This window comes from Sciurus carolinensis, chromosome 17, assembly GCF_902686445.1.
Source record: "Sciurus carolinensis chromosome 17, mSciCar1.2, whole genome shotgun sequence".
Taxonomy (NCBI): Eukaryota; Metazoa; Chordata; class Mammalia; order Rodentia; family Sciuridae; genus Sciurus; species Sciurus carolinensis.
Window position 1 is genome coordinate 30,300,941 of NC_062229.1, and position 17,150 is coordinate 30,318,090.

General features: G+C 44.6%; 1 long non-coding RNA gene and 1 other non-coding gene across 3 annotated transcripts; both read left to right on the forward strand.

The window, feature by feature from the left end:
• The first annotated feature begins 3,197 nt into the window (after positions 1-3,197).
• Positions 3,198-13,344, forward strand: LOC124967891 (uncharacterized). 2 transcript variants are annotated; one of them, XR_007105630.1, is made up of 4 exons: positions 3,198-3,483; positions 7,149-7,237; positions 8,777-9,016; positions 12,150-13,344. It is a non-coding gene; the product is annotated as an uncharacterized LOC124967891 (long non-coding RNA). The 2 variants fall into 2 exon arrangements; XR_007105631.1 differs by having other exon boundaries at positions 12,155-13,344.
• On the forward strand, positions 10,255-10,328 carry Trnaa-ggc (transfer RNA alanine (anticodon GGC)). Its single transcript has one exon. It is a non-coding gene; the product is annotated as a tRNA-Ala (tRNA).
• Positions 13,345-17,150: the final 3,806 nt, after the last annotated feature.

The following is a 17,150-nucleotide window of genomic DNA, read 5'->3' on the forward strand; positions in this document are numbered from 1 at the left end:
GGCTCCGCGCGCAGACGCCGGACGCCAGGACGCGCCGTCCTGGCCGGCCCTTGCTCGGAGCCTCCCTGGTGGATTCCAGAAGGATGCCGGGTTCTGCTCCTCACCCAAGTCTCGCCCCTCCCAGAACCGACCTGCCCGGCAGGGCTCCGCCCCCTCCGTGGTACACTGTCATTGCCTTGTCTGGAATTCGTCCACCAGCCCCGTCCTCACCGCCATCACCCTGCCTCAGGCCACCATCCACCCTCCCTTTCCAGGGGGGTGGGGGCCGGTGGGGAGCGAGGCATTATCTTTGCCTTCCAAGTGGTCCTGTCTGTCCTTATAGTTTGTCCACCACCAAGCAACCAGAATTATTATTTCAGAGGTCACGCCTGCATAATACCCTTCGATGGCTTCCCAGTTCACTCAGTCTGAAATCTAAACTCTCAGTGACTTGTGAGACCAGAATGGCTTACCTCTCTGGGCCTTCCTCTCCAATTTGGGTGCTTGACCTGCCTCCTTCTAGTCACACTGACTTTCTTGCCCTTTACAGAACATATCAAGATGATTCCTGCCTCAGGGACTTTGCACTTGCTGTACCCGCTTCCTGGACGTCTCTTCTAGATTCTTCAGTGGCTGAGCTTCTCACTCAGATCTCAATTCAAATATCTTTCCAGAAAGTCCTTTCCTGAGCCATCCTCCCCACATCACGTTTTGCCTAGGACCCATCCCAAAACGAAATTCTCTTGTTCAGTTTTCTTTTTTATCGTTAATGTTGTAGATAACTTTCTGCATAGCAAAGCATCTCAAGCTTAATGGTTTAAAGAGCCATAGGATGATACTAATGAATCTGATGACCCAGGAACTTGGAGAGAATGTGGCTAGACACATACACCTCTCCACATGATCTGGGCTTTCTTACAGGATGTCGTCTCCGGGTACTTGGACTCCCTGCATAGTGGCTCAAGTTTCCAGAGACATGTCTTAAGGCAGAGGCTGCATCGCCTTTTGTTACCTAGCCTTAAAAGTCATGAAGAATCACATCTGCTACGCTATTGGTTAAAAGAAAGACACAAGTCTTTCCAGATTGAAAGAAAGGGGCATTAGACACCAGCTTTTGCTGGGGATGAGGCAAAAATCTAGAACATGCAGTTGTCTTTGTAAAGTATCATCTCCACAGTCTTCCCCCCCACACTGGAACATCATCTCCAGGAAGAACTGACACATTCCCTTTGCCTGAAATAGTGCCGAAGCACATGGTAGGTACTTAATTTATGTTTTAGAGTGAATAAAGGTTTGTCTTTCAAGGAGTCATTTGAACCCAGCTCCTCTCCCTGTGTTTCCTGCACCAGCTCTTAACTTTGGCCTAGTCTGCTCTGGAGGAAGCCTGGTGTTTGTATTACAAGGTGGAGTCAAGCACAGGGCTTTTCTGGGGGAGGGATGGGTTTGCAATGATTGAGAAATGTATGGCCAACTGAGACTTGGGGATGGTTTTCTACTGAAAGACGTGTTGAAACCCCAGTCTGCTTTTTTTCCCATTCTGAACTCTGCAAATGCCCAAGTGAGCAAGTTTGTCCCCTAGGCTGTGAGAGCAGGTAAGTGGTCCAAGGTAATGGAGCTTCGGGGAGGTGCATCAGGCAGTAGGGAGGGGATAGAATGCCTGTTAGAAACAACTGCAGTGGCCTAGGCAAAAGTCAGCCCTGAAGCTGCCCATATGCCTAAGTTACTCAAATTCTCCCTGCTTTGTTACTCATAAGGTCATTCCATTGGATCATCTCAAAGTCCTTGAGCGCATATAGTGTCTCCTCCCCTCTTCCCTTTTTCCATGAGGGGCAGCAGCATCTGCCATTCACACAAGCCAGAAAAGACAGCCCAAGCTTCTCCCTGTCCAGCCCTCTCACATCAATGGGCCCATGGATTCTTTGGATTTTCCAAATATCTCTTCCCCTACCCCTCTTTCAATCTTCACTGTTGTTGTGTGTGTTCCTATATTTCAGCAATAGCCTCCAACCTCCAGTGCCACCTCCCAACTGTCACTTCTCCAATCCAGCCCTGCAGTGGCTCACCACCTCCATTTTAATATCCACACTCCTTAGGCCATTCAAGGCCCCTATGTGGCGCTGCTATCTGTGTTTATCACCTTTCCAAATCACCCCTCCTATGGCCTTTAATGTTTGTTTGTTATTTCCACAATCCCACAGTGCTGGGGTCTCGAACCTGGGCCTCCAGCATGAGAGGCAGGCACTCTACCAGGCGTGCTATATGGCCTGCACCCTCCTATGGCCTTTAATGTTCTATCCTTCCTGGTTTTGTCCAGGGCCAACTTACCCATCAAGTACAGTGGTCATAGTGCCTAGGGCCTGTCCTACTTTTATGGAACCATGAAAATATATTTGTTTTGTTGGTACTGATGATTGAACCCAGGGGAGCTTAACCACTGAGCCACAACCCTAACCCTTCTCCCTCTTTTCATGTTTTAATTTTGAGACAGGATCTGGCTAAGTTGCTCAGAGCCCTGCTTAATTGCTGAGGCTATCCAAATTTGCGATCCTCCTGCCTCAGCCTCCCAAGTCCCTGGGATTACAGGTGTGCACCACCAAACCTGGCTTTGAAAATATTTTATTTTAAAATCAGAAGGGGAAAAGAAGGCATTTTTAAATAAAAGAAAATGTTTACTATATAACAGTAATCTATTAACGCTTATACCACCACAGTCGTAAAATAACCCCTTCCACCAAGCAAAAGCCATCGGGAATGTCCTCCTTTGGTCCCTGTTCCTTCTTCTTCAATCCCCCAACCCAACCCAACCGTATGAGTCTTGCAGTTTGTAAAAGCCGTTATAACTTTTTGGTTTTGTGCATTTCTCCCCCCACCCCCCTACGGTTGCTCCCTCCAAGTTCATAGCCGCTTTAGCGCGATAGCTCGGCCTTAGTATCCCCTCCCCCGAGTACCAGAGCTGCCCAGTTATTTGCCCAGCTAACTTCCGAAAAAAACTGACAGAGGCTGGGCCTGGGGGCCCTCAGGAACCGCCCCCTGGTGGGAAGGCACGAGTGCCGGGGGCGGGTCGTCGCGCCCGGGAGGCTGTAGCTACACCACCAGCCCCTGCCAGCTCCCCAGTCTTAGGCGCAACAAGGAAGCCCGCCCCGTGCGGTTCGCTCCCTACTTCCCCCCAAGCTCCGCCCCGCCCCACCCACCTCCACTGTGAAGTTTCTTACGAAAAAGTGCAACTGAGAATTCCCAGAAGGTCCCGGATGTGAAGTCACTGGCGTGAGGTCACCGAGCCTGGTTCCAGGAATCACAAGCTTGTGGGGGAGGAAAGAATGCACGGAAAAAGAGGGAAAGCAAGTGAAGTCGTGGGTGCTGGCGAGCGAGGGAGCGGGTGAATGACGGCTAGTTCAGCTGGGCCCCAGGCTCGCCTCCAACCAGGTCTTGGCGGCCCTGACTTCAGAAGAGATTTCCGAGGAGAGGATGCTGCACATATTAGAGAAATGCCAGTAGAACACAGAGGTACTGATCCCTATGAGCAAAGATCAAAAGTCTGATACTACATGATACTAGAGCAGATGGGGCACTAGGAGTATTTTTCTGCTGTTGTCAGGAAGGGAGAACCAACTGGGTCTGCTTGTTTGGAGAACGATTTGCAAATACGATAAGAATTTTAAATGAACATGCCCTTTGACCTCATAATTACACATCCAAGGATTTATCCTATGGACACAAATATGAGGATAAGCCGGGCGTGGTTGCACACTCCTGTAATCCCAGCTCCTCAGGAGAATGAGAGGCAAGAGGATCAGAAATTGCAGGGCAGCCAGGAAAACTTAGTGAGACCCTGCCTCAAAACCAAAAATAAAAGGGTTGCGGATGTAGCTCAGTGATAGGGCACTTATCTAGTATGAACAAGAGCAAGGCGGTGGGTTCTATCCCCAGGACCCAGGGGGTTGGGGGAAAGATAAATGCATACAGTGGTTTTTTTGAGGTGTTGTTTGAAATGTCAAAGATAGTCCATCTGTAGGGAACTATTTTAAAAAATGACACGGTACTTCCGGACTTTGGGATACTATGTGTTATGAAAACAAGCAAATGCCCAAGATATATTGTGGGGAACAAAACCCAGGAGCACCTTCCCAATTCCTGTGCTCTTCACTGTGGTGAATTGTTAAAAGTGTATATTCTTTGGACAAATGTGTATTGAGCTCTGACAAAATCCATGGCACATTGCAGACTCTGGAGATACAGCAGTGAACAAAACAGGCCGGGAGGCGTGAGCTTATGGGGAAGGGTAAGCAAGTGCACCAAGGTGGTAAGTTCTATGGAGAAAGGAAGATCTCTCCAAGATGACATTTGAGTAGAGAGCAGGACAAGGTTAGAGAACTTCATAAGTCTGCCAGGCAGACAGCATAGTAAATGCAAGACAGGCTTTTACTTGGCATGTGGAAAGCTGAGAACCAGAGTAGCTGAAGCCAAATGAGAAAGAAGCAGAGTGGTAAAAGGAAGTATGGGAAGGTTGGAGGGCTATGAAGAGGGAGCAGGTAGACCCCTGTAGGTCCTTGTGGGGCTTTTGACCTTCGTAGATGGGAAGAATTTGAAGGGTCTTGAGCAAAGAAGTAACATGATCTGACAGTTTGCAAAAGATCCCTCTGGCTGCTGAGTGGAGACATACTCCAGGGGAATAAGAGGGGGGTCAGGGAGCCAGGGAGGAGGCTACTGCAGTCATCCCTCTGAGAGACCATGGTGACTAAACCACAGTGGGAGGTGACATCAGATAGTGATCTGCTCCTGGTTACATTTGGATAGGAGAGCTGATAGAATTTGCTAATAGAACAGATGTAGGTGTGAGAGAAGTGACTATGTATCTTTAAGCAGGGAGTTAACTTTCACCAGGATAGGGGAGAATTTAGGGACTGGGAGCTGCTTATGTGGGTCAGGAGTTCCTGGGTGATAGAAATATGAACTGTTTGGAATTTATAGCAGAGAGGGTCCCAGAGAGAAACAGCTGGCATACTTGAATTGAAAAACTGAAGGAGGGTTTACTAAAAAGGAGTCTTTACAAAGGGTAGCAGAGTATAGAGTAACAACTTGGGAGGCTGAGGCAAGAATTCAAGACCAGCCTGAGCAACTTAGCAATACCCTTTCTCAAAATAAAAAAAAATAGAGAGGGCTAGGGGTGTAGCTCAGTGATAGAGTGTCCCTGGGTTCAATCCCCAGTACCAAAAACACAAACAAAATAGAAGCCATGAGGACACTCTGGGACCCCAGGGCTTGTAAGAGTAGGGACTTAAACATCCACAGTTCTGAAGCAGGGAGAAGAGAATGTTGCTGAAAACTGGGGACAGAAAAAGTTAAGGGCAGAGGACAACTTTCCAACTTGTGTGACCTCATCCAAGGAAGGGGATTAGGTTTTTTTTTTGTTTGTTTGTTTTGTTTGTTTGTTTGTTTTGATACATACATTTGGATGTGGCCAACTAATAGAAGCTGAAGCCCTGGGTGGGGGAATATAGCCAGTCCACAGCAATCCCACGGGGAGAACCTATATCCTGACTTCTGTCTCTTCCAAAGCCAAGGAAGCTCATTGATGCAGCCTGTACAGGTCAGTGCTCAGCTCAGAGCAGGGAGGGAGGCCAGGGAGTGCGGAGCACCAGAGGTGACATGCAGGGGCCAGCAGTGAAGAGGCCACACAAAAACCATAGACCGGAGAAGGGATGTCTTAGGGAGTGAGTGCAGATAGAAAGGGGAGGAGGTCACTGCCCTGGGGACCTCCAATTAGAGATTGAGAGATAAAACAGAATCAGGAAAGGCTCCTTCAAAGGAGCAGTGAGACAGGAGAACAAAGAGAGCCACTCAAGCCTGTAGCCAAGCAAGCTGTCTAGTAGGATGGAGGGAGAAGAGGGGGAGGGGGAGGGGAGAGAGGGAGAGCTGGGATAACCAGGTAGGTCAAGTAGTCTGCAGGATGTGATTAGGTGCTTGTATGTGTGCATGTGAGGGTGCATGTGGTGGTGGGGGGGGGCGATAATTTGCATAGGATATTACTGGAAAGTAACAATTTATAGTGCTTTTAGCAGTGGGATCTAGGGGTGAACAGATGCAAGGAGATCCAACTTTTCATTTTCTTCCATCATGGATGTATTTAATTTAATCAAGTACATGTATGAATTCTGTCAATGGAAGAAAATATGGTTTTACCCCCCTCCCCACCCCTGCCTGAGTGCAGTGGTTCATGCTGATGATACCAGCAACTCAGGAAGGCTGAGGCAGGAGCATCACAGACCAGCCTGGGCACCTTATCAAGACCTTGTCTCAAAATAAAAAGTTAAAATGGCTGGGCATGTAGCTCAGTAGTAAAGCACCCCTGGGTTCAATCCCCAGTGCTGTAAGGAAAAAAAAAAAAGTTTCTGTCATAGCAAGAGAAATATCATTTTTTGGTACTGAGGATTGAAACTGGGACCTCATGCCTGCTAAGCATGTGCTTTATCACTGAGTAACACTCTCCAGCCCCACGAGCAGATCTGCAGTTTCCCTTAATCCACTGGAAGTCAGACTTGGGATAACCCTGAGACTTGAAGAGAGTTCATGGAGTCTGGGAGGGACAGGCCTGAGAAGACAGTTGCTATAGGGATGTCCTCCCTATATCACTTCAGCAACAGACTTGAGGAGCAGTGACCTCGGAGATCCAAAATAAACTGTGTCCTGCTGTGTGCTGTAATCCCCCTCAGTTACTCATAATCCCCCACTCCACTCAACCCGGGACTTCAGGAAGGCTTAATTCTTCACATCTTAGTATCTTTTTGATAATTTTTCATGGCCTGCTTTTAGTATTCCTGATTTTGTATATCAAAAATGATCCCTTTCCATAAAGAATTCATATGATATGTATGATTACATGAATGGCATGAATCTACATGGTGTACAACCATAGAAATGAAAAGTTGTATCCCATTTGTGTACCATGAATCAAAATGCAGTCTGTAAAAATAAAAAGATTTTAATAAAAATAAATTTAAAAAGAAAAAGAAAAAGAAAGAATTCATAAGAGTTTGGATGATATTATCTTGAATGAGCGATTGCTCATAATTCTCTTGCTGATAAAGCTGTTAACTTAGACAAAATATCTTTATCCTACAGAGCACTCTAGAATCCTTTGAAATTTTTGTTGTTGCTTGTTTGTTTTTAAGTTAAGAATCAGCTGCAATCCGGGCATGGTGGTGCACGTCTGTAATCTCATCCACTGGGGAGGCTGAGGCAAGAGGATCATAAATTCAAGGTCAGCCTCTGAAACTTAGTGAAACCCTGTCTCAAAAAAGTAAAAAGGGCTGGTGATGTAGCTCAGTGGTTGGTTATCCCTGAGTTCAATCCCTGGTACTTCAAAAAGAGAGAGAGAAGAGGGGGTGGGAGAGAGAATCAGCTTGAAATTTATGGAAATTATTTGGGGAATGTGCATTAATTTTTATTCCCATTGTAGATCCAAAGGATGGGGACTCTGGTAAGGTCCCCAGTGGAACCAGCCTCTCAGGAGCCACAGACCAACTCCAGGAGGCTCCTAACCAAGAGATAGAAGGATGGAATTTGGGGAGGAGAGTTGTAGGAGGTAGTTTCAGAACATTGTTCCCCTCCTGGAGCTGCCTCCTTGGGTTGGGATAGGGGACTCCCAATCTAACAGACTTGATACCTTTCTAACACAGGGGTTTTCCAAAAGGGAAGGACCAGAAGAGGAAAGGGAGCCATCAGCCCACCCTGCTTTTTGGAGCCTGACATGCTAAGGTCAATCTGGGCTCCACTTCCCTCTCCATTGCCCACTCCCAGAATAAGTCAATTTCTCGATATAACCTAGGCTTTGAGTCTTCGTACCTCTGTCCTGATAAAAGATACTACAAGAGAGCAGGGAGCTTGCTCCCAGAGAACTAGTTGTTAACTATTTACTAGCACACAACTGCCCCTAGTCTGTTTCTGTCATTGACAAACTCTGTGATTCAGGGAAGTCACTCAGCCGCTCTGAGCTTCAGTTCTCCATCAGATGGAAATCTCATCATATCTACCTAATTGGATTGCTGGGAGGATTAAATATGATTATAATCCTATAGCATAATTAGTATAATGTTTGGTTATTAGTAAATAATTAATATACTTTAGTATGGTTCCAGTCATCTATTGCTGCATAACCGACCAACCTCAAATTTTAGGAGCTTAACACACATTTGATTTGCTCATGAATCTATAATTTGGTCATAACTTGGTGAGGATAGCTCATAACCACAGAGATACAAAAGCTGGAGGTTGGAATCATCTGAAATCATGTTCACTCACGCCTCTGGCAATTGGCACTGGCTGTCAGCTGGGGCTACTGAGTAGAATACCTACACATGGCTTCTCCATGTAGCCCTAGCTTCCTTTCAATATGGTGGCTGGGTTTCCAGGTGGAGTTTCCCAGGAAAAAGCTAGGCTTTAGCTATCTCACCATTTGTAATGTAGCCTTGGAAAACACAACAGTATCAGTTTCTCTTTCTGAGAAGCAAGATTCTAAGGTGGGGGAGGGGAATTAGATTCCTCCTTTCCATAAGAAGAGCAGGAAAAGAATTTGTGGACATGTTTCTGAACCATCACAGCTATTTTTAGTATTGCAGCTTTCAGTACACTCTAGCTTCTGTAAGTGAATCATCCTGCTTCTTACCTCTGGGCGCCCTGTGGGAGGGTAGGGTCCATTGGATTTGTTAAGGTCCTTCCCCCTCATCACTCTCCAGGTGCTTCCAGAGCCTTGCCAACTGAAGAATTCAGTAAATGTTATAGAAATGAATTCTTCTTGCAGGAGCTGGCCCTGAAAATTTATGTTCCAGTTTCCTTGGATGGCATCCCAATTGGCTTCATAGAAACTGAGGTGAGGGCAGGAGAGTTTACCAGCAAGGCTGTGACTCCAACAGGTCCTTCTCATCTTGGAGTGGCGGATGATTGTGATGGCAAGTTTATGGCTTAAAGAAACTCTCTCCAAAGCCTGCTTTGAAGTTGGAATGTCATGATCACTGTCAGAGAGTCGGATCAGGAGTTCAGGGTATAACTTCTTTCTTTGAATTATTTCCTGTCAAATTGAAATAAGGAAAGGTTCATGGATTGTTCATTTGGAACAGATCACCCTATTCTCTAGAAAGCCAGGTTGGAAGCCAGTTTCTTCTGGATTGTGACTGATGGGGTCACAGTCTCTCTAATAGGAAAAGCAAATGGAAAAGACCAAGTGGAGAGAAATGCCTTGCCTTCTAGGGGACATGAATCCATCTCATACTTTGAAATCCACAGAGCTGGGATCTAACCCCAGAGAAGAGCATGCACACGTGTGCACGTGTGTGTGGTTTTGTGTGTGTGTGTGTGTGTGTGTGTGTGTGTGTATGGGATGTGTGGATGGGTACTTCTTCGGGAAAGACCCAGGAAGGAATGCTCCAGAAAACCCTTCAGTATGAGGAGTCGGGAATACCAGTTGGAGGGCTTCAGGGGAGTGAGGTAGAGGGCATCAGACCCAGCCCTTCAATTGGCCAGAGACCCCTTTCAGCCTCAGCTGCCCCTCTCTGGTTCCCCTCTGGCCCAGCTTATGCCAACAAGTTCCTGTCCTTGCTTAGTGATCTTCCTAGTAAGTCTAATTAGGGCTGAGGCCCTGTGTGCCTGCCTGGGTGGAGGAGTTAGGGTCAGTCCTTCCTTCCAAGGCAGTTTCCAAGGGCATCAGGACTTCAGCCTGTGCTGGTTCCATCACAGGGAAGTCAAGGCCATCTGGGCCTGCCTCTGACTATGCAGTAACCTTAGGCACATCGGGGCCTCGACTCTGGGCCACGGTCTGCTCTTTTGTGCAATGCACAGTTGTCTAGAACAGTTTTTCCTAAAGTGTGGCTCATGAATCTTATAGCCGGCAGTGATATTTTAGGAGAAACAAAAAAAAAAAAACGACCTTGAGCTCATTTCCCAGTAGCAGACCCAGAGACAAAGCTTTGAGTGAAAGTGTTTCACTTGGGAGGTGATCCAGGAAGTGCTCCTGGGAAGAGAGGAAGGTAGATGGGGAAAGACACCAACATAGGGTGCACTGAGTAGATTACCATGGTGAGCAACTGTGGCTCATCCCTCTGGGACCTCTGGGAGACCGGAACCTGCCTCAAAGTGTCCCACCCTTACCCGTGGCAAGTTAAAGGCTGCATTCAGGGCATTTCCAGCCTGCCCTCTGCTCCTGTGGCCAGAGACCCCCAAGATTGAGGGTCATCTGTGCTTGCAAGGAGAAGTCTTCAGCACATGTAAGAATTGTGAGAGGGCTGGGGAGATAGCTCAGTTGGTAGAGTGCTTGCCTGGCAAGCACAAGGCCCTGGGTTCGATCCCCAGCACCGCAAAAAAAAAAAAAAAAAAAAAAAAAAAGAATTGTGAGGACTACGGGGATATGAGCGAGGCATGGGCAGGAGTTGCTACATGGACAAGGATTTTGTTCGCTACTTTTCATAAGTGGGAGATCAATGATAATTTCCATAGAAATCCCATTACCTTTCTAGTAATCATCATGGTCTTGTAATGTGCAACTGGGTCACCAAAACTGTGTTGGCCAGTTCAGCTTAGCTTATATTTAGTAAAAAGAATGCCACAAATTGTAGTCCAACTGGCTAAAATATCCCCACACCATTTTCATATTATTGTCTGTCTGTTTTATTTCCATTTTATTATTAATATTACATGGAGGCATGACTCTAAACCCTAAAGAGGGATCATCAATTGCATTGAAAATAGTTACAAATATTGTAAAGTAAAATGTTATTAGATCTACTAGAGCCGATGAGTATGAAGAATGAGATGAATTACACAAACCAAAAAAAAAAAAAAGTGTGAATCAGAAAGAAAGTTATGTGAAGAAATGGGATTTTTTTGTTAGCTGGTTTGCATTTCTTCCAGTCCCTAAGGCATTGTCTATTATGAAATTGTGTCATATTGTGTATGAAGCCCACTGAGACTTTTGCACCATCTTTACGTCAGGCCCTGTAAGCTATTAGAAAATTGTTTTTCCAGAATAGGACTAAAAGAAACTCCAGCATGATATTCATGCATTTTCTCAACAAAGAGAGAAAAGATAAAACCCATTGAAGCATCATTAAAGTTGTCCAACTCACAGTGAGTACCAACACAATTCAACAATGGCTTGCAAATTGAGTCATAGGCTACTGAGGAATATTTTCATCAGAAAAAAAGCACAGCAAGCTCTTGGCAAAATTACTTGATCAAACCACACATTTGGATGACACATAAAATCAATGATACACAGTGTGAAAGAGCAATTGTTGTCCCCAGCAAGTGCTAGCAGACAATTGGCTTTATTGTTGAATAAAACCACTTGTGGCAAGTCTTGTTCGTTGTCCATCCAGAATTCATTCCTTCCCTACTCTCCTGATAAGAGATCCTTGATTTGGTCCATGCACCAAAGTCTCCAGCCTCAGGCAAGCAATGACAAGGGATCTAAATCAATCATGACTGGCCTATTTCCCACTGCCCCAGTCTCCCTTGGTGCTACTGGAGACCATGAGAACCAGTTCTGGCCAATTAAATGTGATGGGATAGCTGAGTTCTGTGGTGCATGCTGTAATCCTAGCGACCCAGGAGTCTGAAGCAGGAGAATTTTAAGTTCACAAAGTCAGACTCTGCAGTTTAGTGAGACCCTGTCTCAAAATGAAAAATAAAAAGGCCTGGGGATGTAGCTCAGTGGTAGAGCATCCCTAGATTCAATAATTAGTACCACCACCATCCAAAAAAAAAGTGATGGGATGTCTGCTGAGGGTCCTCTAAGAGAACTTTTGTTTTCTTAATAAATTAGGTGTACATGCTGACCCCCCTCGTCCCTGTCTTCCTAACTTGAACACAGTCATGATGCCAGGTGCTGGGTGATCATGTAAATATGACACAACCAGAACAAATTCAAGGTCGGAAGAATTATTGAGCCACTGAGTGCGTGCTAGTGGCTGCCTGTGTGGTTATAGGACAGAAGTCAACCGCTCCCTCTGCTTAAAGTCACTGTAACTCAGGGTTTCTCTTACTAATAGTTGAGAGCCTCTCTAGTGGGTATACCACTGGTGTGTGGAATAGACGTTATCTCTCTGCATCTTCTCAAAAACAAATTAGAGAAATGTGTTTGGTGACTTTTTGTTTTATTTATCTCTGAATTCCTTTGCAAGATTAGAGATGAGCTGTTGAGTCCAGTTGGCTTCAGCCACGAGAAGCCCCAGCAGGAAAGAGAGAAGGAAGAGAGTGAGATCGGGGCACCTGATTGCCTGGTGCCCTGCCAGCGAGTCACCGCGGATTGTGCACATTCTTCAAGAGGCCACTGTTCATCCCACAGCAGTCCACTCTACCAGTTCTCTCCCTTCCGATGATGCCTCCAGTTCTCTCCCCTTTTACTTCAGGCCAAATGGTAGAAACATCTCTGCTGCTGCTCACCCAGGTTGTCACTCTGTCCCTTGTGGTGTTCCTACAACCACACGTGTGTAAATAGGCCTTCCTAAAATAATCCAGTTTTGAGTGCGTCATTATCTTTTGGTATGCTGACCCATCAACCAGCATCAATTCACAGATTCAAAACAAAACAAAACTTGCATCTGTGCATCAACCACACCACTGTATTCACAAAGACCAGCTGTCAGGCAACAATCTGGCTCCTGATCTTGATATATATAGAAACAAATAGCAAGAAGAGTCAATGCTTTCCATTCATGGCCTCTCTGACTATTTTCAGATACTGTGTGGAGAAATGGACAAGTAAAAGGCACTGTTGAATAAAGTATGCTGGCTGTTGAGGGAAAGATATTCACATGAGGTTTTGAAATAAGAGATGAGATACAGCATCCCTTCCTGGCACTGTGACTCTTTGATGTGGGTGACTGGCCCAAGCAGCAGTTCAGTTAGTTGCACACTCAGTCTCTTGATTACCCTGAACTTTTGGCTTCAGAATGAGTCTATTGCCATTTTTCATGTTGAGGAAAAGACATCAAGATTTTGAAGACAGAATGGAGGTGCCAAAGCTTTGCCTTTGAGAACATAATTCTTTCCTTCCATTTGAAGGTTTTCTTTTCTCAGTAGAGAAATAAATCTATATAAAAGCAACCACTAGAAAAATAAAAATATTCAAATCATCAGACAAAAATACAAACATGTGCATACACATGCATATCAAAGAAAACAAAAGAAATGCATGTAGTAAATAAAACAAAACAGAGGAAGCAATGAAATAGGAAACACAGCACAAGATAAGATGACAGAATTGCTGGGCATGGTGGTGCACGCCTGTAATCCCAGCAGTCCAGGATGCTGAGGCAGGAGGATCGCAAGTTCAAAGTCAGCCTCAATAACTTAGTGAGGCCCTAAGCACCTTAGGGAGACCTTGCCTCAAAATACAAAATAAAAAGGGCTGGGGATGTGGCTCAGTGTTTAAGTGCCTATAGGTTCAATCCTTGGTACCAAAGAAAGAAAGAAAGAAAGAAAGAAAAATAAAATATGAACCAAAGTATACCAGAAAATACTGAGCTGAGACTGCAATGTAACGATCAGCCAAGGTTAAATTAAAAATGTCAAATGAGACAAATGGAAGTTAAACAGAAGGAGCATTATCCACATTAGGAATCTAGTTTCCCAAAATCTCTCTTCTCCAATAACAGTTCCGAAATAAAAAATAAGCTATGTTAACTCAGAATAACTCTATACAGAAAGTGCAAGCAGAGTTAGGTGAAACATGAGAATAGGTATTAATCAACCCCATCAGGTCACAGCATATAAGGGGGAAAAAAAAAGGTAGGAATGCAAAAAAATCTAAATAGCAATTAAATATGATTAAAACTGAGGTATAAGAATCTCAAAATAGTAGCAAATATAAATAAACACTATCTAGAATCATTCCTCATATTCAAATAAGTTCATCCTAGTTATAAAAGTGGTTAATATTAGGAAATCTCTAATAAAATTGATTATTTTAACAGATGTAAGGAGATCTACATAACATCTTCTCAATAGATGTAAAAAATAAATCTGACAAAAATCTCACTCCACTTCTGTTTAAAACAAACAAAAATGAAGCCAGGGTATAGCAGTACACCTGTAATTCCAGCAACTTCAGAGGCTGAGGCAGGAGGAGCTCAGTCTCAAAATTCAGTGAGTCCCTGTCTCAAATTACAAACTAAAAGGGGCTGCAGATATAGCTCAGTGGTAAAGAACCCCTGGGTTCAATCCCCAGTACCAGAAACAAAGAGAAAAAAAAACAACAAACAAACAAACAAACAAAAAAAACGCAAAAGGGGCTAGGGTTGCGGCTTGGTGGTAAAATACTTGCCTAGCACATCTGAGGCACTGGGTTCGATCCTCAGCACCATATAAAAATAAAGTTATTATGTCCATGTACAACTAAAAATATTTTTTAATTTAACATAATAAAATAGGAATAGACTGATAGTTCCTCACCATAGTTTCATACATATGTATGCATGAACCAAAACCAGCATCATGTGTAAGAGTGAAACAAAATTCATCACCACCAAAGGCAAGTACCAGGTGATAGCAGCCACCACTATCACTATCATTTAACATGGCTCTGGCAGTTCAAACCAACATAAATAAGAAAGAGAAGCAAGAGATGTAAATACTGGAACAAGAAAGCAAAACTCTGCTTTATAAAGCCAGGTGTAGTGGTGTATGTCTGTAATCCCAGCAATTCGGGAGGCTAAGGCAGGAGGATTGCAAGTTTAAGGCCAGCCTCTGCAACTCAGGAAAGTCTAAGCAACTTAAGGAAACCCTATTTCAAAATAAAAAAATAAAAAGGGCTAGGGGTGTGGCTCAGCAGCAGAGTACTTGCCTAGCATGCATGGGGCTCTGGGTTCAGTCTCAGCTCTGCAAAAAAAAAAGGCTCAGTTTCACTTATCATAAGAGAAATGCCAATTAAAACAGTAAGATTCCTTTTCTCCTATCAGATTGTCAAAGATCAGTACATTTGATAGTACCAAGTGTCATCAAAGATGTTGAGAAACAGTCCCCTCAGAGACGACTGTTGAGAGTGAAATCAGTACAATTTTGGGGAGGGTGATTTGGCGATAATTGTCAAAAATCTTTGACCCAGAATTCAACTTCTTGAACTTTTAATTCACAGATCTACACTCAAAAGTCTTCCAATTTAAAGCCAGGAGCAGTGGTGTACCTGAAGTCCCAGCAACACCATAGGCTGAGGTGGGAGGATCACTTAAGCTCAGGAATTTAGGACCAGCCTGAGCAACATAGTGATACCATCTCAAAACAAAACAAAACAAAACAAAAGCAAGTCAGTAACTTAAGATGTTGAGGCAAGAGGATCACAAGTTAGAGGCCAGCCTGGGCAACCTAGTCAGACCGTCTCAAAATAAAAAAGGGCTAGGGATGTAGCTCAGTGGTAGAACACCTGCCTAGCATGTGCAAGGCCCTGGGTCCAACCTTCAGCCATGAAAAACAACAACAACAACAAACTGTTTAAGAAATGTGCTTGAGCTGGGCATGGTGGCACAGGCCTGTGATTCCAGCAGCTGGGCAGGCTGAGGCAGGAGGAGCACAAGTTCAAAGCCAGCCCCAGCAACTAGCAATGTCCTAAGTAACTGAGACCCTGTCTCAAAATACAAAATACAAAATAAAAAGGGCTAGGGATATAGCTTGTGGTTAAGTACCCCTGCATTCAATCCCTGGTACCAAAAATAAAACAAACAAAACAAAATATGCTTAAAGACAACCTCTTTTCCTGGTTTTGACTTTCTAGTGCCTTAGCTTAGTGGGTCTAAAAATTGATGCACACAAGAGTCAACTGGAGGACTTGTTACATCACAGGTTGCTGGGCCGGGACTCCCAGAGTTCCTGATTGAGTAGAGCTAGAGGGACCCATGAATCTGCATTTCTAACAAGTATGTGGGTTACAGGATATTGATGGTCCACGATTTAAGAACCAACCTCTTGACCCATTGAGAGGAATGGGGTAGGTTGGAGGGATGGGGGTCTTCTAAGAGAGCTGAGCTCCTTTAAGAAAGGGGAAGAGAAAGAAACAAGGTGGAAAGGAGCAGGATTCCCCCAGGAATGATGAGGAGGTAGCTGGGCTGGAGTTGTCCATAAAAGAATGTTTGAGCTTCCCTACAAGAAAGGACTACATTCCCCATTCCTACCCTCACCAAAGGTCCTTCCTTCCCTCCCACCACAAAGGTGTCTCAAAGAGAGTAGGACTACCGCCTACTCTCAGGGAATCCATGGACTTGGATAAGGGTCATGTGAGCCATCAGCAGACAGCATGGACTAAAAATCAGAGAGCCAGATCCTCCTAGATGAGGAAGCCACCTTCATTCTTCAGCCTCAATGGGTGGGGTTGAGATGGCACATGGGAGATTGTCCCCGTCTGGCTGAGGTTGAAGTCTTGATTTGATTTGGAGGAAGGAAAAAAAAAAAAAAGAAAAGAAAGAAAACACCAAAAACCTTTTCAACATATCCACATGTAAATAAATGTTCACCTCTTACTTATGCCATACAAAAATTAACTATAAATTGATTAAACCTAAACATACGAGGTAAAACTGTAAAACCCTTAGATGAAAAGTAACATGAAGTTTCTTGTATTTGAGAGCCATGGTGGAATAAATTCTTACTCCTCTGTGGTAAAAGAAGAATATTTGGTCTTCGTGCCATTTCCTGACAGAGTTCCTGAAAACCTTTGGATTTTTCCTGATAGAAATATCTTGTTACTTATAAGGAGCCCTTTTTGATCACACCTGAACTTGTGCTAATGAGGTGATTTAGGGTAGGCCTCCTAGATAGTTTCAGGATGGAGCTGGTCACCAGAAAGACCAAGTGATTAGAGAGAAGTTTCAAGCCTGCCCTCTGATCTCTAGGAGAGGGGCTAGACATTAAGGTCTATAAAAATTCTCCAACAGCAAGATTTGATGAGCTTCCAGATTGGTGAAAATATCCAGATCTAAATACCAGGAGAGTGACTGTTTTAGTCAGCTTTTTCACTGCTCTGACTAAAGGACATGACCAGCACAACTGTAGAACACAAAAAGGTTTATTTGAGGGATAGTGGTTTCAGAGGTCCTAGTCCATAGAAGGCCGGCTTCATTTCTTGGGTGACGATGCTCACAGCAGGAGAGTGTGGCGGAGGGATACAGCTCACATGATGGCGAGATGGGGAT